Here is a 22,493-nt window from a genome sequence, read left to right on the forward strand (position 1 = left end):
TTACGCGGTTATCACTGTTTTCAGCCTCATCCAGGCCAATTAATCAATCCCAGATTTTCCATTTTCCGGAAGTCACGCTGCGTATCTACTCCTGGTACCAGTTCCCTTATCTAAGACTTATTTGCAAAGAAACATACAACCAAGCCTCCTTTGAGTCTATGATGTGAGAATACAGTCAGTCCCACATAATGTGACACCTTTGTAATTGTTCTTTTTAAGTGTTTCACATTTACTTTTTTTTTTTCATTTCCCACCTATCTAGCAGTTTTAAAGTTGTGCATTTCAGGTTGAGGTCATTAGCTGGATTGACTCTGCGGGGCGGTGCGGTGCCCAGTTGCATCTGGGCATCAAGAAAAGGCGCCTCTAGAACTAGGAGGCCTGAGGCGGAGGGTGGGTGGTTGGGGGGTGGGGGCGGGGCAGGGCTGCACAGAGAGGGGCGCCCTGGGGGATGCGCGATGCCCAGGGCTGCCCCACCGCAAGCTCGCGGGCAGCAGGATGAAGCTGGCTTCAGGAGCCTTTTGCGACAGTCCCAGCCCACCCAGCCCTGCCCTGAACTCAGACCCACCAGGCTCACAGGTCGCACCAGAATAGGGGAAGCCTGAGGTCACAGAGAGCGAGACCCAGTGCACGCACCTGAGCCTGATCACAGCGCTTATGCTGGGATAGGAGGGCAGAGGAGGCATATGGGGACTTGGGTCCAGAGGATGACCCAGGAAAGGTGGGAGAGTTGAGGTCACCCTCTAACTCTGGGTCCGCACGTGGAGGCCCGAGGTTGCACTTCTGGGAGGAGAAGGCAAAGCCCCAGAGGCCACACTGTAGGTACACACACTGCACCCCCTTTCTCCCTCAGAAGGGCTCCCCAGGGAGGTCACCCCTAGTTTGGGGTGCAGCAGAGCCGACCCCGGTCAGGACTAGGGACTTTATTTCCTGCACTTTCACCACTGGCTTATAGTAGACTCCTTTCTCCATAGACTAAAGAAGAAATCATCAAAATAAGCTCAAAACTCCAGATTTGAGTTAAGGATCATAAATACAACTTCAGCGATAAATGCCTGTTTGGAGCCCAAGTTGCATTAAAAAAAAAAAAAAAATCCTGAACAAGACCCCAGAGGGAGTGATAGGAACCTCCCTCTTTTGCCACAGTCCCTCTGTGGCCCCAAGCTTTCTTATCTCCCACCTCCTAAGACTGTATCAACTGCTTTGAGAGTTTTAGAATAAAGATCCCCAGGAATATGGCTGCTCTCATTCAGTAAGGATTTCCCCAGTGCTGGACTAGACTAAATTCTGAGAATTCTCCAGAGGCTTCCGGGGCCTTCATACTGGATGGTCAACACACCAAGCTGCAGAGCTAATTCCTTTTTCCTGCAATTGGGCATGACCCCAGGGACATGACCCTGAGGGTGCTGACACTTCCTCAACCAATGACCCTCCCCCTGGGTTTCCCTCTGTCTGGGTCTCAGGATCAGTCAGGCCAACTTGTCCCCTCCAGAGAGTTTCTGTTGAAGGACACCTAAGCGGCACTATGGGTTTGTGCCCCCCACCCTGCAAACCTGCCTCCTCTGAGTGGGGTGAGGTGCTACTGAAACATTGAAACTAGCAGAAGCCACAGCCCATGGTGCTGGGAGAAAGCTGGGAGGGAGAGAGAAGTGGAGAGGCTATAAAGGCCCAGTTGTAAAGGTGAACTGGGGCCGGCCGGGATGCCCTGAAGCCAAAAAGCTGAATGGTCTCACACCTGCAGCTCCTGAGCCCATCTCTTCTTTCAATGGAGAAAGTCTTTCCCTGCTCTTACTCTGCTGGGCCGGAAGGGCCTTTGACTTTTAACATGAAGCAGCCTCCAGAGCCTCTTGGGGCAAGTGATGTCAAGGAGGCTCTGCCCAGTGCCCCCCCCACCCCTCCCACTTGTCAGAGCACCAGGAATTTCAGTCTTCCAGGTCCTGGGCTGATCTAGTGACTTATAACAGGATTCCACTGGAACTCGAAACTTTGGAAGATGGGAAATACTAAAAAAAAAAAAAAATTTTTCTTTTCTCTTCACACAGCTGAACACCTGGTTCCTGGTCTTACTATACAAGTTTCATAGAGGATGCGAAGAGGAGTTTGGGTTTGACACCTGACATCTTAGCAGTGGTTCCTGTTTGTTTGGGAGGGAAGTGGTAAAAAGAAGGCAGCATCTACTACTTCCTTTTCCATGAGTCTCAGAAAATCCTCCTGAAGACCCTCTCAGGTCCCAAGGACTGATGGGAAATCCCTTGGTTTATTCTTAAACTTTGCCCTTGAGGCATATTTTGTTGATGACCACATATAAAATATTGTCCTCTCAAGGATGCACTCTAATTCTTACCTAGACTTGATGCAGAATGAGTATATATGAAAACTAAAGTTGGTTCTTAAGCAAGGGATTATCTCTCAGAGAAGGTCCATGGGAAGGTTCATACCAACTTCTGTGGTACTGATATTGCTCCAAGGAGCCCTGGTGGTACAAAAGTTAAGTGCTCGGCTGCTAACCGAAATGTTAATTGTTTGAACCTACCCAGAGGCTCTAAGGAATAAAGATCTGGCAGCCTGCTCCCGTTAAAATTACACACCAGTAAACCCTATGGGGACAATTCTCCTTTCACACCAGGCCACGGTGACTCAGAAATCCCCTCGATGGCACCTAGCAAAAACAACAGGAAGACATTGCTCCCGATGTGCTTGAAATGCCTCTCTGGGGAAGGCCTTCAGAGCTGGCTCATGGCCACATGGGAATTGAGACTCATTTTTTTGTTTCCACGACTTATTTTGGGTCCAAAAATTTATTTTCCAGTTTATTCACCAGACTTGAATACAGCCAGCTCTCAGATATTGTCAAAATTAATTCCTTTCTCTAATAATGATTTGCCACCAAGAGTGTATTCCCAAGCATTTCCAAGAGACTGGAAAACCTTTCCAAAGAGGCATGTCCAGTGCCATGTTGTGCAGTGACTACAGTGTTGACATAGTATATTTATCCACATAGTTCCCACATTTTCTGCTTTCCTGAAATATGAATGAAATTCCAAGTCTACCACCTGAACCACTTTTCTCAGTGTTTCATTTAGCAGAAGTCTGGTGGTGATGAATTCTCTCAGTTTTCCATCCCCTGAGAATGGCATTACTTTTGCTTTACTCCCAAAGGTATGACTGGGTATAGAATTATATATCTATATAGATTAATATTTCCCTCTTTGTGTTGAAAAAATGTTGTTTCACAATCTTTTGGCTTCCATGGCTTCTGATAATGACTATAGAGTTATTTGAATTATTTTTCCCATTTGAAATGTGTTGTTTTCTGTCTAACTTCTTCCTGAGTATTTTCTTGGTCTTTGTTATTCTGCCATTGATTATGATATATCATATTTTTATGCAAATAATGCATGTTTTATATATATTTTTTCTTTTTTTGTCAACTGCATTTTCCCCCTCCCAGGTATTGTCATAAGCACAGTACGCCGTTTTCTTTTTTACATGTCACTGTAAAAGAATTCGTATAGTGTGCTTAAAATATTTTCATAATAATATGTTATTGCGGTATATAATTCCTTAAATTTAACTCATTGGGGTTTGCTGAGCTTCTTGAATCTGTAAGTTCATGTCTTTCACCAAATTTGGAAAGTGTTAGTATTTCTCCTAATACTTTTTTCTGCACCACACATTTTCTCCATGTCTTCTGGAGTTCCAATAAAGAAATAGGGTTTTGGTCTAGTTTTTGAGGCTCTGCTCATCTTTTTCTGTATTTTTTCTCTGTTTTCAGAATAAATATTTTCTATTGATCTACTTCCAACTCAGTTTTTTTCTCTGTCATCACCATTCTGCTTTTGAAACTATCAAATGAATTTTTCATTGCTAGCATTGCATTTTTAGCATGTAAAATTTTCATTTGCAAATAGCCACTATCTTTCCACGTATTTAAAAAATGTCCCTGATATTTCTTGGAGCATGATTAGAATAGCATTTTAAAATACGTGTCTTAAGATTTCAAAACTGTAAGTCTTGCTTAAATGTTATGGAAAAACAAAATGTTAATTTTGTTTTTTTTAGCATTCAATTGACCCAGATATGTTCATGCTGCAAGTTCTGTCCTGTTTTTGTATTCTGTGGCTCACATCTTTGTTCAATTTTTGAAGCCTTTGCGGTGATACTCGGGTCTAATCTACATGAGTGCCACCCAGACTGGAATCTTGATGGCGTTGTAACCCCTAGTGAGGCTCTTAAAGGATTTGATAGTGCTTCTTAGGGTCAGGGCAAGGCATATGCATCTGGGGGGATGGGTGGTGAACCAGGAGTTCATAGCAAGTTTGAAGAATCTCTTTCTTGTGCCGCTTCCTCTCTCTATTTCTCTGATGCTCTCTGAGCTCTGAAGGAGTGCTTTCTTGGCCCACTGGTAGGAATCCTGTGGCTTTAATCTCCTCATTCTGTCGTGCACATAAGCGACTGGTTCTGCCTATGGGGCCAAAATACTCCACAACCGGCCCAAAGGTTGGCAGCATGAGTCTGTCAAGAAGCGTCTCAGAAGACTAGCCTGGTGATCTGCTTTCGAAAAGTCACACCCTTTGAGGCAGAACTGACTAAATGCCAACAGCGGACAGGGAGAGAGAAAACGTAATGGAGCTTCCTCCACACTCTTGGGCCCTTACATACTCTGGTCAGAGAGAAGGAATCTGTTCTTCCAGAGTTTTAAGTTTCTTCCCACCTGCCGACTTGCCCACCTCTCTCCTTTATGGACCCTCTATCCCATTTGATATGAGAGAGTGCTTCTCTTGGAGCTGTTTCTGTGCACAGCTGGTATGCAGTTACATGATTTGGACTCATTTAATTTCAGCCTCTGGAATGTTTATACTTTATGTTCTGGTTTCCTACCACTGCCAACCACTTCCTTTGCAGAGTCCTGAGATAGCGGCCCATGCATTTGTCCAGATACTTAGTTGTCACATACCAGTATAGCCACTGGGGGAAGTGTTGGTTGTGGTAAGGGGGGGAGGGACTGTACACTGAAGGAGCTGCAAGATCTGGCTGCCTTGTGTGAGCAGGACGGGGGTGTGCTGAGGATGGGTGCTGAAGGTGCTGAGTCAAGGGGAGTTTAATATAAAGTTGGGTCAAGGACAGTTTGTTGATATGGGGGAACTCTCTCCTAACAAGGATTTATCGCCATAGCAAGGGCTCTAGAAATGGGTCTCGTAAGCTGTGGCATTGTTCTTCGATGCTTGGAAAAGGCAATGGCCCACTATCTACGAAATAGAAATGCCAGACCTGCTGTGTCAGATGTGGGAAGATGAGGCAAAAGTCTCCAATATGTGGCCGTGGCAGAGTTAGTTTCTATAAGACCATTTCTTGGCAGTCCTGAAGGACACGCATTTCATCAAAATAATAAGGAATGCAGAGATGAGGGGAGCAGCAACAACACTGAACTTACTGATATCTGTCTTCTCTAGGGGGTCCCTGGGTGCCACAAACAGTTCAGTGCTCAACTACCAGCTGAAAGGTTGGCAGTTTGAACCCACCGAGGGGTGCCTCAGAAGACAGGCCTGGTGATCTCCTTCTAAAGGGTCACAGCCTTGGAAACCCTATTAAGCAGTTGTACGCTGCACACATGGGGTTGTCATCAGTTGGAAATGACTTGACAGCAACAAACGACAACAACAAACGACAACAATTCTCTATTGGCTGAGATTGTTCATGGGAGCTGGGCTACCTCATACCAATATAAGTAATGGGATCCCAGCCCAACAGAGGCCAGGTAGAAGTACTTAACTGTCAGAAACAAGTTGTGTGTGATTACAACAACGGTCAGCAGGTCAGAGTATTAGTTACCTATTGGGGCATAATAGACTATCCCCAAACTTAGCAGATGAGAGATAAATGGAAAAATATTCAATTCATGCTGATAAATTTGGAACTAGACAAAGATTTTGGTAAGACTCAACATACTTTTAAGGTGAAGGGTTAAACTAGAAAATTTAAATAACTGGTATAAGTATAAAAACAGATTTTCAAAATAATGATATAATTGCATACCCGAATAAAAGACAAATACATCAAAATCAAGGGTTTCTGTCCCATGTGGACATAAGAGACTAAAATTAGCAAGGGTGGGAAAGGCTGGTCGTTCTCTTTCGCCTATTACTTGACTGTAGCAAACTGTGTCCAAAACTATAAAATATTTAGGGGAACATTGTTTTGACCGGAGCAGCGAAGGACATATATAAAGAAAACTAATGTATTAACGTAAATAAAACAAAACCTGAATATGTGCAAAAAAATATGCCATATTTCCAAGTGGGAAGCCTTGTTAATCAAATGGAGGTTCCCAAAACTAACACATAAATGGATTGCATTTCCAATTAGAATATTCGGGTAGTTGTTTTTTAATTGTATACATTAATCATAAGCTACAAGTAGTACAATAGATAACAAAGAATGTTGTTGCTGGAGCCTTGGACAAGATGTTTGACTCAGCCATCCCGTCTGACTGCCCAGTAGGCCTTTATAGGCCGTAATCTTTATGGGAGCGGACCGCCAGGCCTTTCTCCCTCAGAGCCACTGGGTGGGTGCGACCTGGCAGCCTTTCTTTCAATTAGCAGTCAAGCACTTAACCACTGCAACACCAGGGCTGCATTACCAAAGAATAGACAAGAAAAACCTGAAATAACAGGATAGTAACAGGTGTCTACCTCATCAAGTAACAGAACAAATCAATATTACATAGCATACAAACTGACAGGTAGACAACTGAAATAGAAAACCTACTAGGAAATCACAGTAACTATTCATAAAAAAAAAAAAAGGTGGTGTGAAAATCATATTTATTTAATAAATGGTGCTGACTCAACTGATTGTTCTGGGGGACAAAGCTTGCAAAAATGTGATACACAAATCATAGATTTGGAAAATTATGTGAAATGTAGATGACCAGGATTAATAACAGTTTATATTTTACACAGAAGGATAAAAGTTAAGCACTTGAAAAATGAGCAGTGAATTCAAACAGATCGTTCACAGCAAATCCACATGCCCAATAAACATAGTCCAAGTTGCTCAAAAACACTGGTAAATAAGAAAATATCAAAGTCCCAGTGAAACTGGCACAATTTAAAAATCGACACCATCTATAGCTGGCTGGGCTGTGGGGAGAAGGAAGCCCTGAGACATGGCTGGAAAGGTGCTTTAGGACAGCCTATAGGGGAAAGACATGACCATGGCTCTGTACTTTTAACATTCTTTGAACTGGAAATCTCACTCTGTGGAGTCTACTCCACATAAGCGAATCCTGTACTATACAAAGGATGTTTATTATTGATGCTGACAAAACATTGACTGTCCATTGGTGGTGAAATGATAGAGAATATATGGTAGAGCTACATCATCAATAACATAGGGAGTCATTAGAATGAAAAAGAGTTGTAGTAGTTAAGTAGGAGAAATCTCTGTGAAGTATTATGGAAGTTTACTGAAAAAATCAAGGTGCAGAAAAGTATATATAAAATGAGCACATTTGGGTAGAACAATAACAATTGAACATATTTGAATACCTGTTTACATGTATGTGTGTGTATAAATGAACAGATGATGGTACATGTATGTGTGCGTGTGCTTTTTTAAGCAAGGATAAGATAGACTACTTACCATATGGTCGAAGTGCATTACCTTGGATTCACTTGTGGGAAAGAACAGGGGGTGGAAAGCTAGAACATGCAGGAAGAGTGGACTGAAAAAGCATGGGTGATAACGTGTTTCCATTTCACTAGTGTTATGTATGAGACAAACAAATCTGTCTTGAAAGAACCCATAATGTTCCTTAGAAGCAAGGATGGCTTTAGACATGTTATCAGAAGGGACCAGTTCCTGGAGAAGGACACCATGCTTGGTAAAGCAGAGGTCCAGCGAATAAGAGGAAGACCCTCAATGAGATTGACTGACACAGTGGCTACAACAGTGGGCTCAAATATAGCAACCATTATGAGGGTTGCCCAGGACCAGGCAGTGTTTTGTTGTGTTGTGCATAGGGTCGCTGTGAGTCAGAGCCAACTCGATAGCACTTAACAACATGTATAAGTCTAGATAAAGTGTACTAAAATTGTTATCATCTATTTAATTTATGTGTGTAACTTAGAAGACATAAAAATATAGTTAATGCTATATCTAATGACTTACAGAGAGTCAAGATAGAATGTCAAGGGAAAGAAGGGGCAAGAGCAATGTGGGTAGAGTGTGACCAAGTTTCCATAAAAGCAAACACCCCATCAGATCTACTTGTGTACCTGTGACTGTGTATACATGTCACAGCAGAGAAACCTAGGGAAGGATACACGTGTCTATTAACTTTGGATACCTTGGGGGAGCAGGAGCAAAATATGAGGGTGGGACTCTGCATGTTAACTTTTTCATTATACAAATTTGTATTTTTAGACATGTAATAAAAAAGAATTTCATAGCTTTGGAAATTAGTAAATGACATAGACATATATTTTTAAATAGGTGAAAATTCTCTATGACAGACAAAGGTTTTAATCACTGAAAGGAGAGCATACCACAGACAGTAATAATCACAATCAGTGGATTTCTTGCATGTTCTTGGAGCCAATGTGCTCTTCTGGTGTCTGTAACTAGAAATGACCAGAAATAATTTGGGGAAGTCAATCACCTCTTGCAAACACACGTCCACAGCTAAATGAAGGAGAATGGACACCATGTGCAATTCACTAGGTAACTCATGTGCCTCTAGAAGATTCTCTTTCCCGGATATGCTGCCACTACCTCCTCCCCACCTTGCCACACCGAATAGCCCACCCTTGTGCATTCTAGGCCCTTTTCAGGACTGAGCTTAGATGACATCAACTGAGAAGATAGTTGATGAATAGAAGAGAGTTTGATGAAAAGATTTCAGAAAGCAGTACCTCCCCAACCAGCCTCTCCCCAACCTGGGAATGCCAACCTCTCCCACTCTGATACCTCTGAGAATCTCTGATTTTCCTTTTGGATCCTTAGGAGACTGCTGAATTCACCTGTCCTGAAAGCCTTCACTGCCCTCTACCTCTGACGCTGTTCCATGCAGGAGCTGTCTCTGTCACTCTGAGAAATCCACACAGGACAGCCTGTGGTTGGAGGTGCTCATTCTGGAGGTCCTGCCCTCCCTGCCTGTGTCCCGAAGGCTTCCCTGTGACAGTAGAGGTCTCATCTTCCAGGGAGATGGCTACGCCCCTGTCATGTCCAGACCTGGGACCTGAAGCTACGGCTGAGATTTGGGCTTTTCTGTCCACTACTTAGTCTGGGCCTGAATCTGCCCCTTCCCACCCTCACCTCTGATCACCTGTGTTCTTGCTGTTCTCTCTGGGTTTACAAGCCTGCCCTCTGCTTCTTTCATCTGAGTCAACCTTTTTCTTCAGTTCTTTGACCTCAGGACATGTCAGGTTAGACCACAGAAAGAAGAAAAAATATTAGCAAGTTTCATTAACATGTGGAAAACCTGAAAGAATAGCTTGATTTAGAGGAGAGGAAAAAGTTCCAAAGCTCTACTCCTTACCTTAGGACATGCTATACAGAAAATATCCTGCAAGCACTGGATCAACTCTTATCCAGAAATGGAAAACACCCAGGAGGATTTTGCTACACCAGCTCCCCCTTCCACTCCCCTAATCCTAATCGTAAACCCAAATTCACCCTGTGAGGACAGAAGACATGACCGGGGTGAGCTCCTTTTTCTCCACCCCGCCCTCCTGTCCTCCTCCCAAGCCCTGCTTCTTTCTCTGCCTGCAGGCTGCTGGGAAGGGACCCAGAGGCCTTGGTTTAGGGCTTTATGTTCACTGCTCACCTGCGGGCAGGTTCCGCTCAGTCTGCGGCTTCTCTGATTCCTTCTCCTGCAAAGAACTCAGTGACACCCCATGACCGTCACACCTCCCTTAGAGCTGTCCTTGCAGGGACCCCTCAGCCTCCCAAGTCCCACTGAAATCCCATTTCCCTTTCCCTACTTATGCTATGCTCATCCTCAGAGTTCTGAGACCTCATCATCCAGGTGAGGCCTGTCCTCTCCTCTTCTGGGCCAGTGGAGCCTCTGAGGGGACCTGGTGTCTGCGGTCAGCCATCTGGGGCTTCCTCCATCCAGATCCTCCTAGGGCTGGAGCTCTCTGTGTATTCGGGGTAGGAGGGTGGGGATCTTCCAGGGGAGCTGGGTTAAACAAAACTGAATGGAGGTCTCTCCTGAAGGGCCCACACTTCCAGCCCAAAGGCCCTGCTCCTCCTAGTCCGGGGGTGCTAGAGGGTCTTCTGGTGCTTCCCGCTCTGGCCTTAGTGCTGCACCTGCACCCTCTGTAGCCTGAACTTCTGCCTCTGCAGCCTCTCCAGCTGGTCCCTCAGCCTCTTTAGCTCCTCTCTCTGCTTCTCCAGCTGCTCCTCCAGGTGCCTGCAGACCCACACTCTCCCTCACCTCCCTCTTCTTGGCGGCCATCAGGCAGCGTCTGCCCACCTGGCGGCAGCATTCGGGCCTACAGGGGACTGAGGGTGGAATCTGGAAGGCATTATGCTGAGTGAAATTAGTCTGTCGCAAAACGACAAATACTGTATGAGACCACTATTGTAAGAACTCATGAAAAAGTTTAAACGCAGAAGAAAACATTCTTTGATGGTTAAGAGTGTGGGGAGTGAGGGAGAAGAAAATTCACTAACATTGTGAAAATGTCAGTTCTACCCAAAACCATCTACAGATACAATGCAATCCCAATTCCAATTCCAAAGACAGTTTTTTTAACAGTAACTGTAGACAAATATCATCTTAGGTGAAGGGAAGGACAACACACAATACGGGGGAAGTCAGCACAACTGGACTAAACTAAAAGCTAAGAAGTTTCCTGATCACAACCAAATACTTTGAGGGACAGGAGAGCAGGGGCGGTGGTCTGGGGACCATGGATTCGGGGGACGTGTAGGTAATTGGCATAAGGAAGTTTATTAAGAAAATGTTCTGCATCCAGTTTTGGTGAATGGCATCTGGGGTCTTCCAAGCTAGTAAGCCGCCATCTAAAATTCAGAGATAAGAGGTTTGGGAGAAACCACAGCCCATCACACTCCGTTATCATTCCCTGAACTCACATTTCTCTTTCCAATAGAATGGTAACCTCTTTGAAGGCAGGGAAAACTTTCAATTCATTTTTATTACATACTTATTATTAAGTTTCCCCCAATCCTCCCAACATCTCCAAAAGCTGCCATGTTTGTCTTGTTTAGGTTCAAACTGGGCCCTCGAAACTGAACAATGTCAGCAATGATGTCACACAAGTGTTATGGAAGCCTTGGTGCTCACTCAGATCCAACTGCTCTTTGGAGAGGTTGTCGATCTGAGGTCTCCTGTGGGAGAGCAACTTAAGCTACCAGTTCACAGAGAGTGATTCCTCAGTTGGAGTTCCCAACTCGTGAGAGCTTGGAACAGAGGGGTGAACATCCTTTGGGGGACCTTTTTTTTTTTTTTTTGGTTTACCTTCACCCAGTCAGGATGAAATGGCAATATGGGAAGGAGAAACCTCTAAGACTCGAGGTAGGGGTGGGAGAAAAATTCTTCCTGATTGACAGGAGGTGTGTGGCAAAGAGTCTGATTTCACCAGACAAGATTTGGAGACAAGATATGGATTTTGAGTGAGGAGATGAAGTGGCTCTCCCAGAGAAAGTACTTGCTGTCATTTAGTAGACAACAAAACAGTGATATGAATAAAGGAATGAGTGAGTGAACCAAAGAACACTACTGTAACTCTAAGGGCCTTTCTGAGTAGGCACAGACTAGCTACTCAATTGTTCAGGCTTGGGAACCTCCTATGTTGAGGAAGCCACTGGGCAACTGGGACGGGGGTGAAGGGTGTTTAGGGAGATCAGTTATTCATTTGTATCATATTTTCAAATAAGATTGAATTAATATGTCATGTCAGGAATAACGAAAGAAGTAAAATTTCTCAGGAGCTTATGAAAGTGGGTGGCGTGAGGAAGCACTGTGTCTGTACCACTGTGAACTATGCTGTCCCAGCCTGGGCTTGGGCGGAAGACCCCATCCCCCTAGATCCAGGGAATCCCCTTCTCCTCTTCCAAGGCTTAACACCCAGTCACAGCAAAGCCTCACTTCAAGATAGCATTTTAAATTCCTACTCTACTTAATTTAAAGTATAGGTCAAGGAGGTAAAGGTGCCTAGGTGATGCAGTTTGTGCTCGACAGCTCACCTAAAAGTAGGAGTACTGGGAGGAAAAGTCCTGGCGATCTGCTTCTCTTAAGATTACAGTCAAGAAAACCCAATGGAGCAGTTCTACCCTGAAACACATGGGGTCGCCACAAGTCAGAATCGACTTCATGGCAACTGACAACAACAAACTGAACCTGAGCTTCTGTGGTTCCTAATTGTACACCCTTTCATCAGCCAGTGTCTGCCCTCCTCCATCTTTTCAGCTGCTTGCCCATGCTGCCCTGGACCGCCCCAGCCCTGTTTCCTGTTTCCTCCTTGGTCCTCTGCCTGGCCGCTAACTTGCTTCTGAGAGCTTTCGCTACTTTCCACCCCACACCACACTCACACACCCAACCTGGCTCCGTCTGTTTTCTCTCTTCATCCTGAGGTCTCGAATCCTTCCCTCATGTTCAGAAATGTACATAGATAGACCTTATGTTGACACGTACAACCCTCCTAGACAAACACAGGTGAGGTGGTTGTGTCTTAGCCTCTCAGGTTTGTGGCGTCAAGGCTTTCGGCCAAACATATGTTTTCTGCATCACTCTGAAGTCACTCATCTAATAAGGACATTTAAGGGGCTACTGTTCAATTGTTTTCAAGAGGAAACAATTTTAACCTATTACTGTGGCTTGGTTAAGAAGGGTACAAGGAAGAGGTATACCTGTCAGGGTCTTAACTAAATATACAAATTATTCTCTAACGTTTAAGTATAATTCCTTCTATGAAAGACTTCCCTTAAAAAGAGGTGAAAATTTCTCCCATTTGCGTGTTTAAATTTACTAAGAAAATCACTTTCATAGGAAACTCCTTTTGGAGAAGTCACAAAATATTATAAAAGTTCAAGAAAATGAGGTCATTCCCATGTTCCAAAGGAGCAAATTCACTGAACATTCTGCAAATAAAGGGGGGAGGGAGCACATTGGATGATCTTCTATTTACAAATATAAAATCCCAAGACATGTTATAGTGTTTTTAGAGTAAACATTTTTGTTATAAGGTACTACTATCATTAGTGTCATTGTGCCCAGGGGATTCTGTCTCCCACAGCAGCGCCCCCAAGGGGAGTGAGGGGTCCCAGGACAGAGGGAGAATTGATGAGAGGATGGTGGTGATGGACAGGCCCCAGGGATCCCTAAGACCAAATCCTTGGGCTCATAGATGAGTCTTCCCAAGACCCAGAGATCAGTCTTCCCAAGGCCCAGACTCGATAATGAGCAGAAAAGGCCAAGTTTCAGCCACAACAGCAAGTATTAGGAACTGGGAAACCCTGGAGGTGCCAGGGGTATGTCCTTCCCTCGGTGATGAGACCCCAAGTGGCACAGGGAAGCCCTCAGGGGCAAGGAAGGAAGGGCAGAGCCTCCAGGACAGGCATTTCCAACCACAGGCTGCCCTGTTTGTACTTCTCAGAGTGACAGACTCTCCTGCGAGGGACAGGGTCAGAGACGGAGGAAGCGAGGGCTTTCAGGCGAGGTGAATTCTGAAGTCTCCTGATGATCAAACAGAAAGCCCTGGATGATCAGAGGTACAAGAGAGTGAGGGGGCTGGCATTCCCACAGTGGCCATAGGCTGGCTGAGGGGGTCCTACTGTCCCTGGAGCTATTGGTCAAAATATTTTTCCTTAAAAGCTGCATCTTTCCAGTTAACTTCCTCTATGTTCAGTCCAGGAAAAGGTGTAGCATGCAAAGGGTACGTTTTCCAGCAGAGCAACAAATGGAAGGAAGTGGTAGTGGCATATCAGGGAAAGAGAATCTTCTAGAGACACATGAGTTACCTAGTGAGCTGCATGTGGTGTCCAGCCTTCCTCCTTTATCTGTAGACATGTACCTGCAAGAAACGTTTGAGGAGTAACTTCATGGACCCTTACAAAATTCTCGCTGGTCATTTCCAGGTGTAGAGACCAGAAGAGCTCATTGTCTCCAAGAACAAGCGTGAAATCTGCTGGGTCTGACTGTTGAGCAGTCTGTGGTGTGCTCTTCTTCCAGTGATTAAAATCTTTGTATCTGTTGTTAAAGATATTTTCCCCGTTCAAAAAAAAAAATCCAACAAAATGTTTTTAAAATAATGTATCTATGATGATGTTTATCAACTTTCAAAGCTCTGAAAGTCTTTTGTATAACACCTCTAAGGGTACAGATTTGTATAATGAAAAAGTTACAGTCATGGTCCCACCCTCATATGTAATTTGGTCCTGCACCCCCAAGGCGTCCAATGTTAATAGACACGTGTATCTTTCCCTACGTTTCTCAGCTGGGACACATACACACAGTCACAGGTTCACAAGTAGATCCCCTGGTTTGTTTGCTCTAATGGAAATTGGGTCATACTCTACCCACGGTGCTCTGTAAATTGCTAATTCCCTGAAGGTCATTAGGTATGGCACTAACACTGCCTTTTTGGGTCTTCTAAGATTGAACTCATATTTACACATAAAGCATTTAAATAGATGAGAACAATTACTGTATACACTATCTAGACTCATACATAGCACTACTACAGTGGAAACACATATCACCAGTGCTTTCTAAGTCCGCTCTTCCTGCATGTTCTAACTCCCCCGCCCCCACCAGTCCTTTTCCAGAAGTGAATCCAAGGTAATTCAGGTTAACAATGTGGTAAGTACTCTCTCTTACCCTTGCTTATACGAGCACACACAGACACAAATGTATCTTCGTCTGCTCCTTTACACACTCACATAAACACAAACAGGTATTCAAGCATACTCAAACAATTGCTATTGCTTTACCCTAATGTGCTCATTTTATACAGACTTCTCTGCACCTTCATTTTCGCCTTCAATAATACTTCACAGAGATTTCTCCTGTTTAACTACCAGAGTTCTTTTTCATTCTAATGACTCAAACTTTATTGATTTAGCTCTACCATAAATTATCTATCTTTCCACCATCCATGGCAGTCGATTTTGCCGTTATTAACAATAACCGTCCTTTGTATACTAGAGGATTTGCTTCCATGGGATAGATTCCAAAGGGTGAGATTTCTAGGTCAAAGAATGTTTCAAAATTACAGAGCCATGTCCGTGTCTTTCCCCTAAAGGCTGTCATAACGCCCCTTTCCAGCCATGTCTGAGGCACCCTTCTCCCCACAGCACCCCCCGGCCCCAGCCATAGGTGGTGTAGATTTTTAAATTGTGCCAGTTTCACTGGGACTTTGATATTTTCTTCACTACCAGTGTTTTTGAACAACTTTGATTATGCTTATTGGCCATTCGTATTTGCTCTGAACGGTCTTTTGAATTCATTGCTCATTTTGCAAGTCCTCAATTTTTGTCTTCCTTGTATAAAATGGAAATAGTTGTTAATCCTTATCACCGACATTTCCCATAATTTCCCAAATCCATCGCTGATGTATCACATTCTTAGAAGTTTTTTTTTTTTTTTTTGCCCAGAATGATCAGTTGAGTCAGCAGCGTTTATAAGATAAACCATAATTTTCCTGAGTTGAAATACCACCTCTGTATTAACGGTTATTATGATAATCTTTGTGGATTTGCTACTTCGTTTCCTTGGTCTAGCTTTCAGTTCCTATGCTATGTAATATTTGTTCCATTAGTTGATGAAGCAGCCTCCTTCTTTTTCATGTTTTTGTTGTCTGTTCTTTCGTATCTGTTATACTATTTGCATCTTAAGATTACTGTATACAATTCAACAAATAACTAGGTAAATATTCTAATGGGAATTGCAATACATTTGTATGTTGGTTTTGGGGGACTGTCATTGATTAAACAAGACTTCCCATTTGATAAAACATATTTTTTGCATTATTAAGGTTTAATTTTATTTCCTCCTCTACTTCAAATAGGCTCTTTTCTGTTCCAGTCAAAACAACATTTTCCTAAGTAGTTTACGGTTTTGGACACAATTTGATGCAATCATGTAGTAAAGAAAATTGTCTTTATTCCTCCCACCCTGAAACTTCCAATTTTGGGCACTGTGTCTAGATTGGAGAGAAGTCATTGATTTTGGTATATTTGGCTTGTCAGTTTACCAAAATTTTTATCCTCATTTTCTAGGTATGCAATTATATTATCATCATAAAAAGAAGAAAATCTGTTTTAATATTTAATTCATTCCTTAACTTTTCTAGCTCATTAATGCACCTAGAAAAGTATGTTGGGTCATAAAAGTAATAACAGTATATTTGTCTACTTCCAAATTTTATTAGCATGAATGGAGTATTTTTCCATTTATCTAATATCTACTATGTTTTATGATAATTTTTTATGCCCCAGTAGATAATATATTGACCTGCTGACCGTTACAGTAATGACATACACCTTGTTTCTGACAGTTAAGTGCTTCCACCTGGCTTCTGCTGCTCTGGGACCCCATTATTCCCATTGCTACTAGGCAGCTGTCTCCTACCCACAACCTAAGCCTCCAGAGGACAGACATCGCTAAGTTTCACTTTGCTGCTGCTCCCCTCCACCGTGCATTCCTTATTGTTCTGATGAGAGGAGTGTCCTTCAGGACTTCTCAAAAATGGTCTTAAGAAAACTCACTCTGGATGTCCATGTATTGGAGACTTTCCCCCCATTTTTCAACATCTGACACAGCAGTAACGGCATTTTGATTTCATAGAATGTGGACCATTGCCTTTTCCAAGCTTCCAAGCGCAATCCCTGTAGCATATTAAACCCATTTCCAGAACCCCCACAATGGCAATAAATCCTTTTTAGGAGAGAGTTCCCCCCATATCAACAAACTCTTCTTGACCCAACTTTACATTAAACTCCCCTTGACTCAGCACCTTCAGCACTCAGCCCTCAGCACACCCTAGTCCTGCTCACACAAGGCAGCCAGGTCTTGCAGCTCCTTCAGTGTACAGTCCCTCCCCCCAACCACAACCAACACTTCCCCGGTGGCTATGCTGGTATCTGACAACTAAGTATCTGGACAAATGCATGGGATGCTATCTCAGGACTCTGCAAAGGAAGTGGTTGAAGGTGGCTGGGGGAGGAAACCAGAACATAAAGTATGAATATTCCAGAGGCTGAAATTAAATGAGCCCAAATCTCATAACTACACTCAGGTTGTGGATAGAAATAGGTCCAAGACAATCCTTCTTTCTCTCATGCGGGGGGAAGACGGTCTGTAAAGGAGAGAGATGGGCGGGCAGGCAGGCAGAGGGGCAAACACCTAATACTCTAAGCCCAAAGAGTGTAGAGGAACGTCTGTTACGTTTTCTGTCTCTATCATACCATTATTTGGCCCCATAGACAGACCCAGTCACTTAACCGCGTGGCAGAATGAAGAGATTAAAGCCCCAACATTCTTGCCAGTGGACCGGGAAGGTAGCCCCTCAGAAGGCAGAGAGCCTCAGAGAGATAGAGAGGAAGCAGCTCAAGACAGGGATTTCATAAAGTCGCACATAAAGTCACCTCTAAGTTGACTCGATGGCAATGGGTAAGTTGCACATGCATAGATCTGATCCTAAGAAGCATTGTAAACCTTTGAGCACTGTATTATGGGTTAGAACACCATCTAGGTCCCAGACTGAGTGGCACTCACATAGATAAGTCCTCAAAATATTTTCGTCCTCTTAAGCTTTGAAAACTCAAAAGACATTTGAGCCACAGCATACAGGAGATGAGACAGAACTTGCAGCCTGAACATAACTGGGTCTATTTCTTGCTAAAACAAGCAAACAAAAAAATGACAATTTCCATAAGGTTAAAGCAGGACTCACAGCACTGGCATAACAGAAAAAGTGTAAAAAGGTATTGTAACCGTGCTCTAAGAAGTAACAGGAAGAGTTTTTTTTTTTTTTTTTAACAAATGGCAATGTAAATATTATCACTAAAGAAAAAGAAGGTATTTACAAATGACAATTTTTGATGTGAGAAAAATTTAGGTATGAATACACTAATAAAAAAAATTTTTTTTAGAAATTAAAAATTCACTTGATGGGCTCAATAGCAGAATGTAGATGGTATTCTGTGTAGGTGTTAAAGTATTTGAAAAAATCTGGGCTGAACAGTTCCCAATTTTGGTGAAAGACAAACTTACGAATTTAAGAAGCTCAGGACATGCCAACAAATTAAATTCAAAGAACTTTATGCCCAAATAAGTTATAATCAACTGTAGAATAGCAAAGACAATGAAATGCCTTGGAAGAAGTTAGAGAGAAAACAACACATTTCACAAAGGGGAAGAAAATTTTCAATTACTCTACAGTTCTCATCCAAAACCATGGAGGTCAAAAGACTGCAACAACATTTTTTCAGTGCTGAAAGAAAAGAATCATTAACTCAGAATTCTATATCCAGTGAAAATATCCATCAGGAATAAAGGAAAATAATGACATTCTCAGCTGAAGGAACTCTAAAGAGAATTCATAACCACCAGACTTAGTTTAAGCACTAAAGGAAGTTCTTCAGGTGGCAGACTCGGAATTTCAGGAATTATAGAAAGCAGCACAGTGCTAAGTATCTGGGTGAACACTCTATGCCAACCTTGCTGTCACTACACAACATGGCGCAGGACTGCCCTCTTTGGAAAGTCTTTACAGCTTGGTGCAAACACTTTGGAATACACTCTTGGTGGCGTATCAGTACTAGAGAATGAAATTTACTTTGAAAATATGAGAGATGTCTGTAGCCACATCTGATGAAAAACTGGATAATAACATTTTGGACACCGAATGAAAGATGGTAGCAAACAAACAAACAAACAAAATGAGTCTGAATTCCCATGTGCCCATGAGCCGGCTCTGAAGGCCTTCCCCAGGGAGGCATTTCAAATACATCTGGAGCAATGGCAGCATCAGGGAATGAAGGCTATATACCTCTCCTCTGGCCTTCTCTGAAGGGTAACCACTTGCTTAAGTACCAAGCTTAGTGGTTAACATATAGTCATTCTGTAGACAGTCTAGCTAAGAATTACAATGCCTCCTTGAGAGGAAAGCATTTTATACAAATGACATAAACAAGTGCCTCAAAGACAAAGTTATAGTAAACCAAGGCATTTCCTATCAGTCTTTACCTGAGAGGGTCTTTGTAAGGATTTCCAGCGGCTCAGAAAAAAGAACAGAGTAAACTCTGTCTTCTTTCACCTCTTCCCTCCTCAAGAAACAGGAACTGGTGCTAAGATGTCAGGGGTCAAGCTCCAAACTCCTCTCCTGGTCCCGTATCTAAGTTGTGTAATAGCACCAGACAATGAGCTATAAGAAGATGAACCCAAGGAGTATTTCCAGTCTGTGACAGGTTTGCCTTCCAGTGAAATCCTGTTTCAAATCGCTAGACCAGTGGAGGAGCTCTGGTCCTCTGACCTGAGAGAAGGACAGGGTGGGGTTGTCAGAACCTCCTTGACCATCATTCTCCCCAAGAGGTTTTAGAGACTCGTTCATGTCATAACTCAAGGACTATTACTGCCCAGTTGCATAACTGCGGAAAAAGACTTTCTCCTTTGAAGGAGCAAAGGGCCCAGGAGGGGCAGGTGTGAGGCTTTTCTCTTTAAGTCAGCTTTGTGGCTTCAGGTCACTGGCCCCTGGCCACCTTCACAACCTGCCTTTTGAACTCATCCTCATCTCTCCCTCCCAAATTCCCCCAGCACCCTGGGCTGTGGCTTCTGCGGGTTTCAATGGTGTCCTTTCAGTAGCTCCTTGCTCTCCGCTGAGGGAGCAAACCCACAGTGCCCTTAAGTGTCCTTCAGTAGGAACATTGCTGAGGGTACACGATGGCCTGACTGATCCTTAGACCCAGATGGGCAGAACTTTGGGCGGGGGGTCATTGTCCAGAAGTCTCAGCTTCCTTTAAGTGGCTCCAAACTTCAGTGTGTTGACTGCCCAATACACAGGTGGGGGAAGCCTGTGGAAGATTCTCAGTCCTAGTTTCACCCAGCACTGGGCAAACCCTAAGGGGGGAGAGCAGTGAGATTCCTGAGGATCTTTATTCTAAAGTTCTCAAAGCAGCTGATATAGTCTTAAGAGGTGGGAGATGAGAAAGCTTGGGACCATGGGAGGGTGGCAAAAGAAGGAGACTCCTATCACTCCCTCTGCGGTCTTGAGTAGTCCTTTCTTCCTTCCTCCCTTCCTTCCTCACACCCTCCCCCTTCCTTCCTTTCTCTTGCTTTTCCTCCCTTCCCTTCCTCCCTCCCTCCCTCTGTCGCTTCTTTCCTTCCTTCCCTCCATCCCTCCCTTTCTCCCCGCTTCTTCCCTCTTCTTTTTTTTTTTTTAATGCATCTCAGACTCCAAGCAGGCATTTGTTGCTAAAATCATATTTCTCTGTGTTAACTTATGATCCTTAACTTAAATCTGGAGTATGTAGCTCATTTTGATAATTCCTCTTCTGTTTGCACAGAGAAGAGACTGCTCACAGCCAGTGATGAGAGGGGAGGAAACAAATTCCTTAGCCAGAGCAGGCTCTGCTGTTTCCTGTACTAGGGGTGACGCCCCTGGGGAGCCTTTCCCAGGGCAGCAGGGCAGGCAGTGAGTCCAGCCTGGGGCTGCAGCCAGGCTGTGTGGCCTCTGTGGCTTTGATTTCTCCTCCTGGAAGGGCACCCTGTGGGCTTCCCATGGGAGGACCCTGACTCCATGGGTGACCACAACTCACTGCCCTGCCTCCTGTCCTCCTCTGGACCCATGTCCTGATAGGCCTTCTTCCCTCCTTCCCAGTATAAGCATTGTGATCAAGCGGGGCAGAAAAAGTCCTCAGGGCCAGACCCTGGGCCTTGCCCTCCGTGGCCTTAGGCTTCCCCGAGTTTTGGTGGGACCTGTAGCCTGGCGGGGGTCTGGGGCCTTGAGGTGCTGGACTGGCTGGGCCTGTCCCAGAAGGCACAGCAGGCCGGGCTCTGTCCAGCAGCCCCACGGGTTTGCGATGGGGCTGCCCCGGGCCTCGCGCCACCCTCGCGCCCCTCTCCGCGCAGCCCCGCCCCCCCCCAACTGCCCAACCGGCGCCCTCCCCGCCTTCTGGTTCTAGAAGTGTGTTCTCTCGCTGCATAGATGCAACTGGGCACTGCACTGCACACAGAGTCAATCCCACCTGAGTTGAAGACTTGAACATAAAACCCACAACTTTAATACTACCAGATGGAGGAGGAGGGAAGGGATGAAAAAAGAAAGTAAAGAAAAAAAGTTTTAGCAAAAGAACAATTAGAAAAATAAGTATTAGAAGATTATATGCTCACATTATGGATTCACGGAGCCTGTGCACACAAAACTGCTTGGATAGCATACTGTGATATCTTTCTTTGGAAATAAGACTTAGATACGGGGATTGGTGCCAGGAATAGTTGCAGAGGCTGACTTTGGGAAAAGGGGGAAAATTTGGCATTGATTAGTTGGTCTGAATGAGGCTGAAAACCATGAAAATCAAGATAATATTTAAGATAGAATTCTAGTAGCCTAGAACAGGCAGCAGAAATTTTTCTAATTACTACCAGAAGGCCTTTAATCACTAAACAACATGGATCAATAGTTCAAGATCTCTGTACAAAGAAAATAATGGGCCTAGATAATTTTCAGTCAGGTTACCATCAAACATGCAAGAAACAGATAATTTTAAACTTGTACATAGGCAACAAAGAATAGAAAACCATGAGACACTCCTCCAACTGGATCTTAAGGCTAGTTTAATAAGGATAACCAATTACAGAAGGATGGTAGAAGAAGAGTTACAGGACAAGCACACTAAATAACTGAGATGCAAAAACCTACGTGAAGTGCTGGCAAAGGAAATCTGGCACAGAATAAAACATATAATATGCCATGATCAAGATGGTTTATTGTAGGCACGCAGGTTTGAGAGAACATTAAAGATTTAATAATTTAATTCACCACATGTATAGGTGAAAGAAGAAAAGACAGGGTCACCTGAAGAGATGGGATAAAGCAGTTGATAAAATCCAGTCACTGTGAGAGATAAGAACTCTGAGCAAACATGAAACAGGAAAGGAGTTGCCTGACCTGGAAAACTATAATTAATATGGTATTAACTGGAAATGTTGGACATTTCCTTTAAAATTAGCAATAAAATAAGAATGCTTTGTATTATTTTTATTAAACATTTAAAATGGAGATCAAACTCATACAATAAGACACAAAACAAAAAAGAAAGAAAAGGCATAACTTTTATCATATGTAGATTACAGAGCAGTCTCCATAGAAAAAAATTCAAAACTATAGAAAGTATTGTAATTAATAAAAATTAATCATACATATGAGGAACCCTCGTGGCACAGAACCTTCGTGGCACAGTAGTTCTGTGTTCGGCTGCTCAGCGAAGGATGGGCGGTTCCAACCCACCAGCCGCTCTTCAGGAGG

General features: G+C 43.7%; 1 long non-coding RNA gene across 4 annotated transcripts in view; it reads left to right on the forward strand.

Annotated features, from left to right (window-relative positions):
• LOC135229505 (uncharacterized) overlaps positions 1-22,493 on the forward strand; it is a 598,703-nt gene that overhangs the window by 472,868 nt on the left and 103,342 nt on the right. Inside the window, exon 6 of one of the 4 annotated variants that reach the window (XR_010320189.1) lies at positions 2,040-2,551. The exons of the other annotated variants lie outside the window; for them this stretch is intronic. This is a non-coding gene — a long non-coding RNA (uncharacterized LOC135229505). Of the gene's footprint in view, positions 1-2,039; positions 2,552-22,493 lie in introns of those variants that run through there. 4 annotated transcript variants of the gene reach the window in all.

Source organism: Loxodonta africana, unplaced genomic scaffold, assembly GCF_030014295.1.
Source record: "Loxodonta africana isolate mLoxAfr1 unplaced genomic scaffold, mLoxAfr1.hap2 scaffold_32, whole genome shotgun sequence".
Classification (NCBI taxonomy): domain Eukaryota; kingdom Metazoa; phylum Chordata; class Mammalia; order Proboscidea; family Elephantidae; genus Loxodonta; species Loxodonta africana.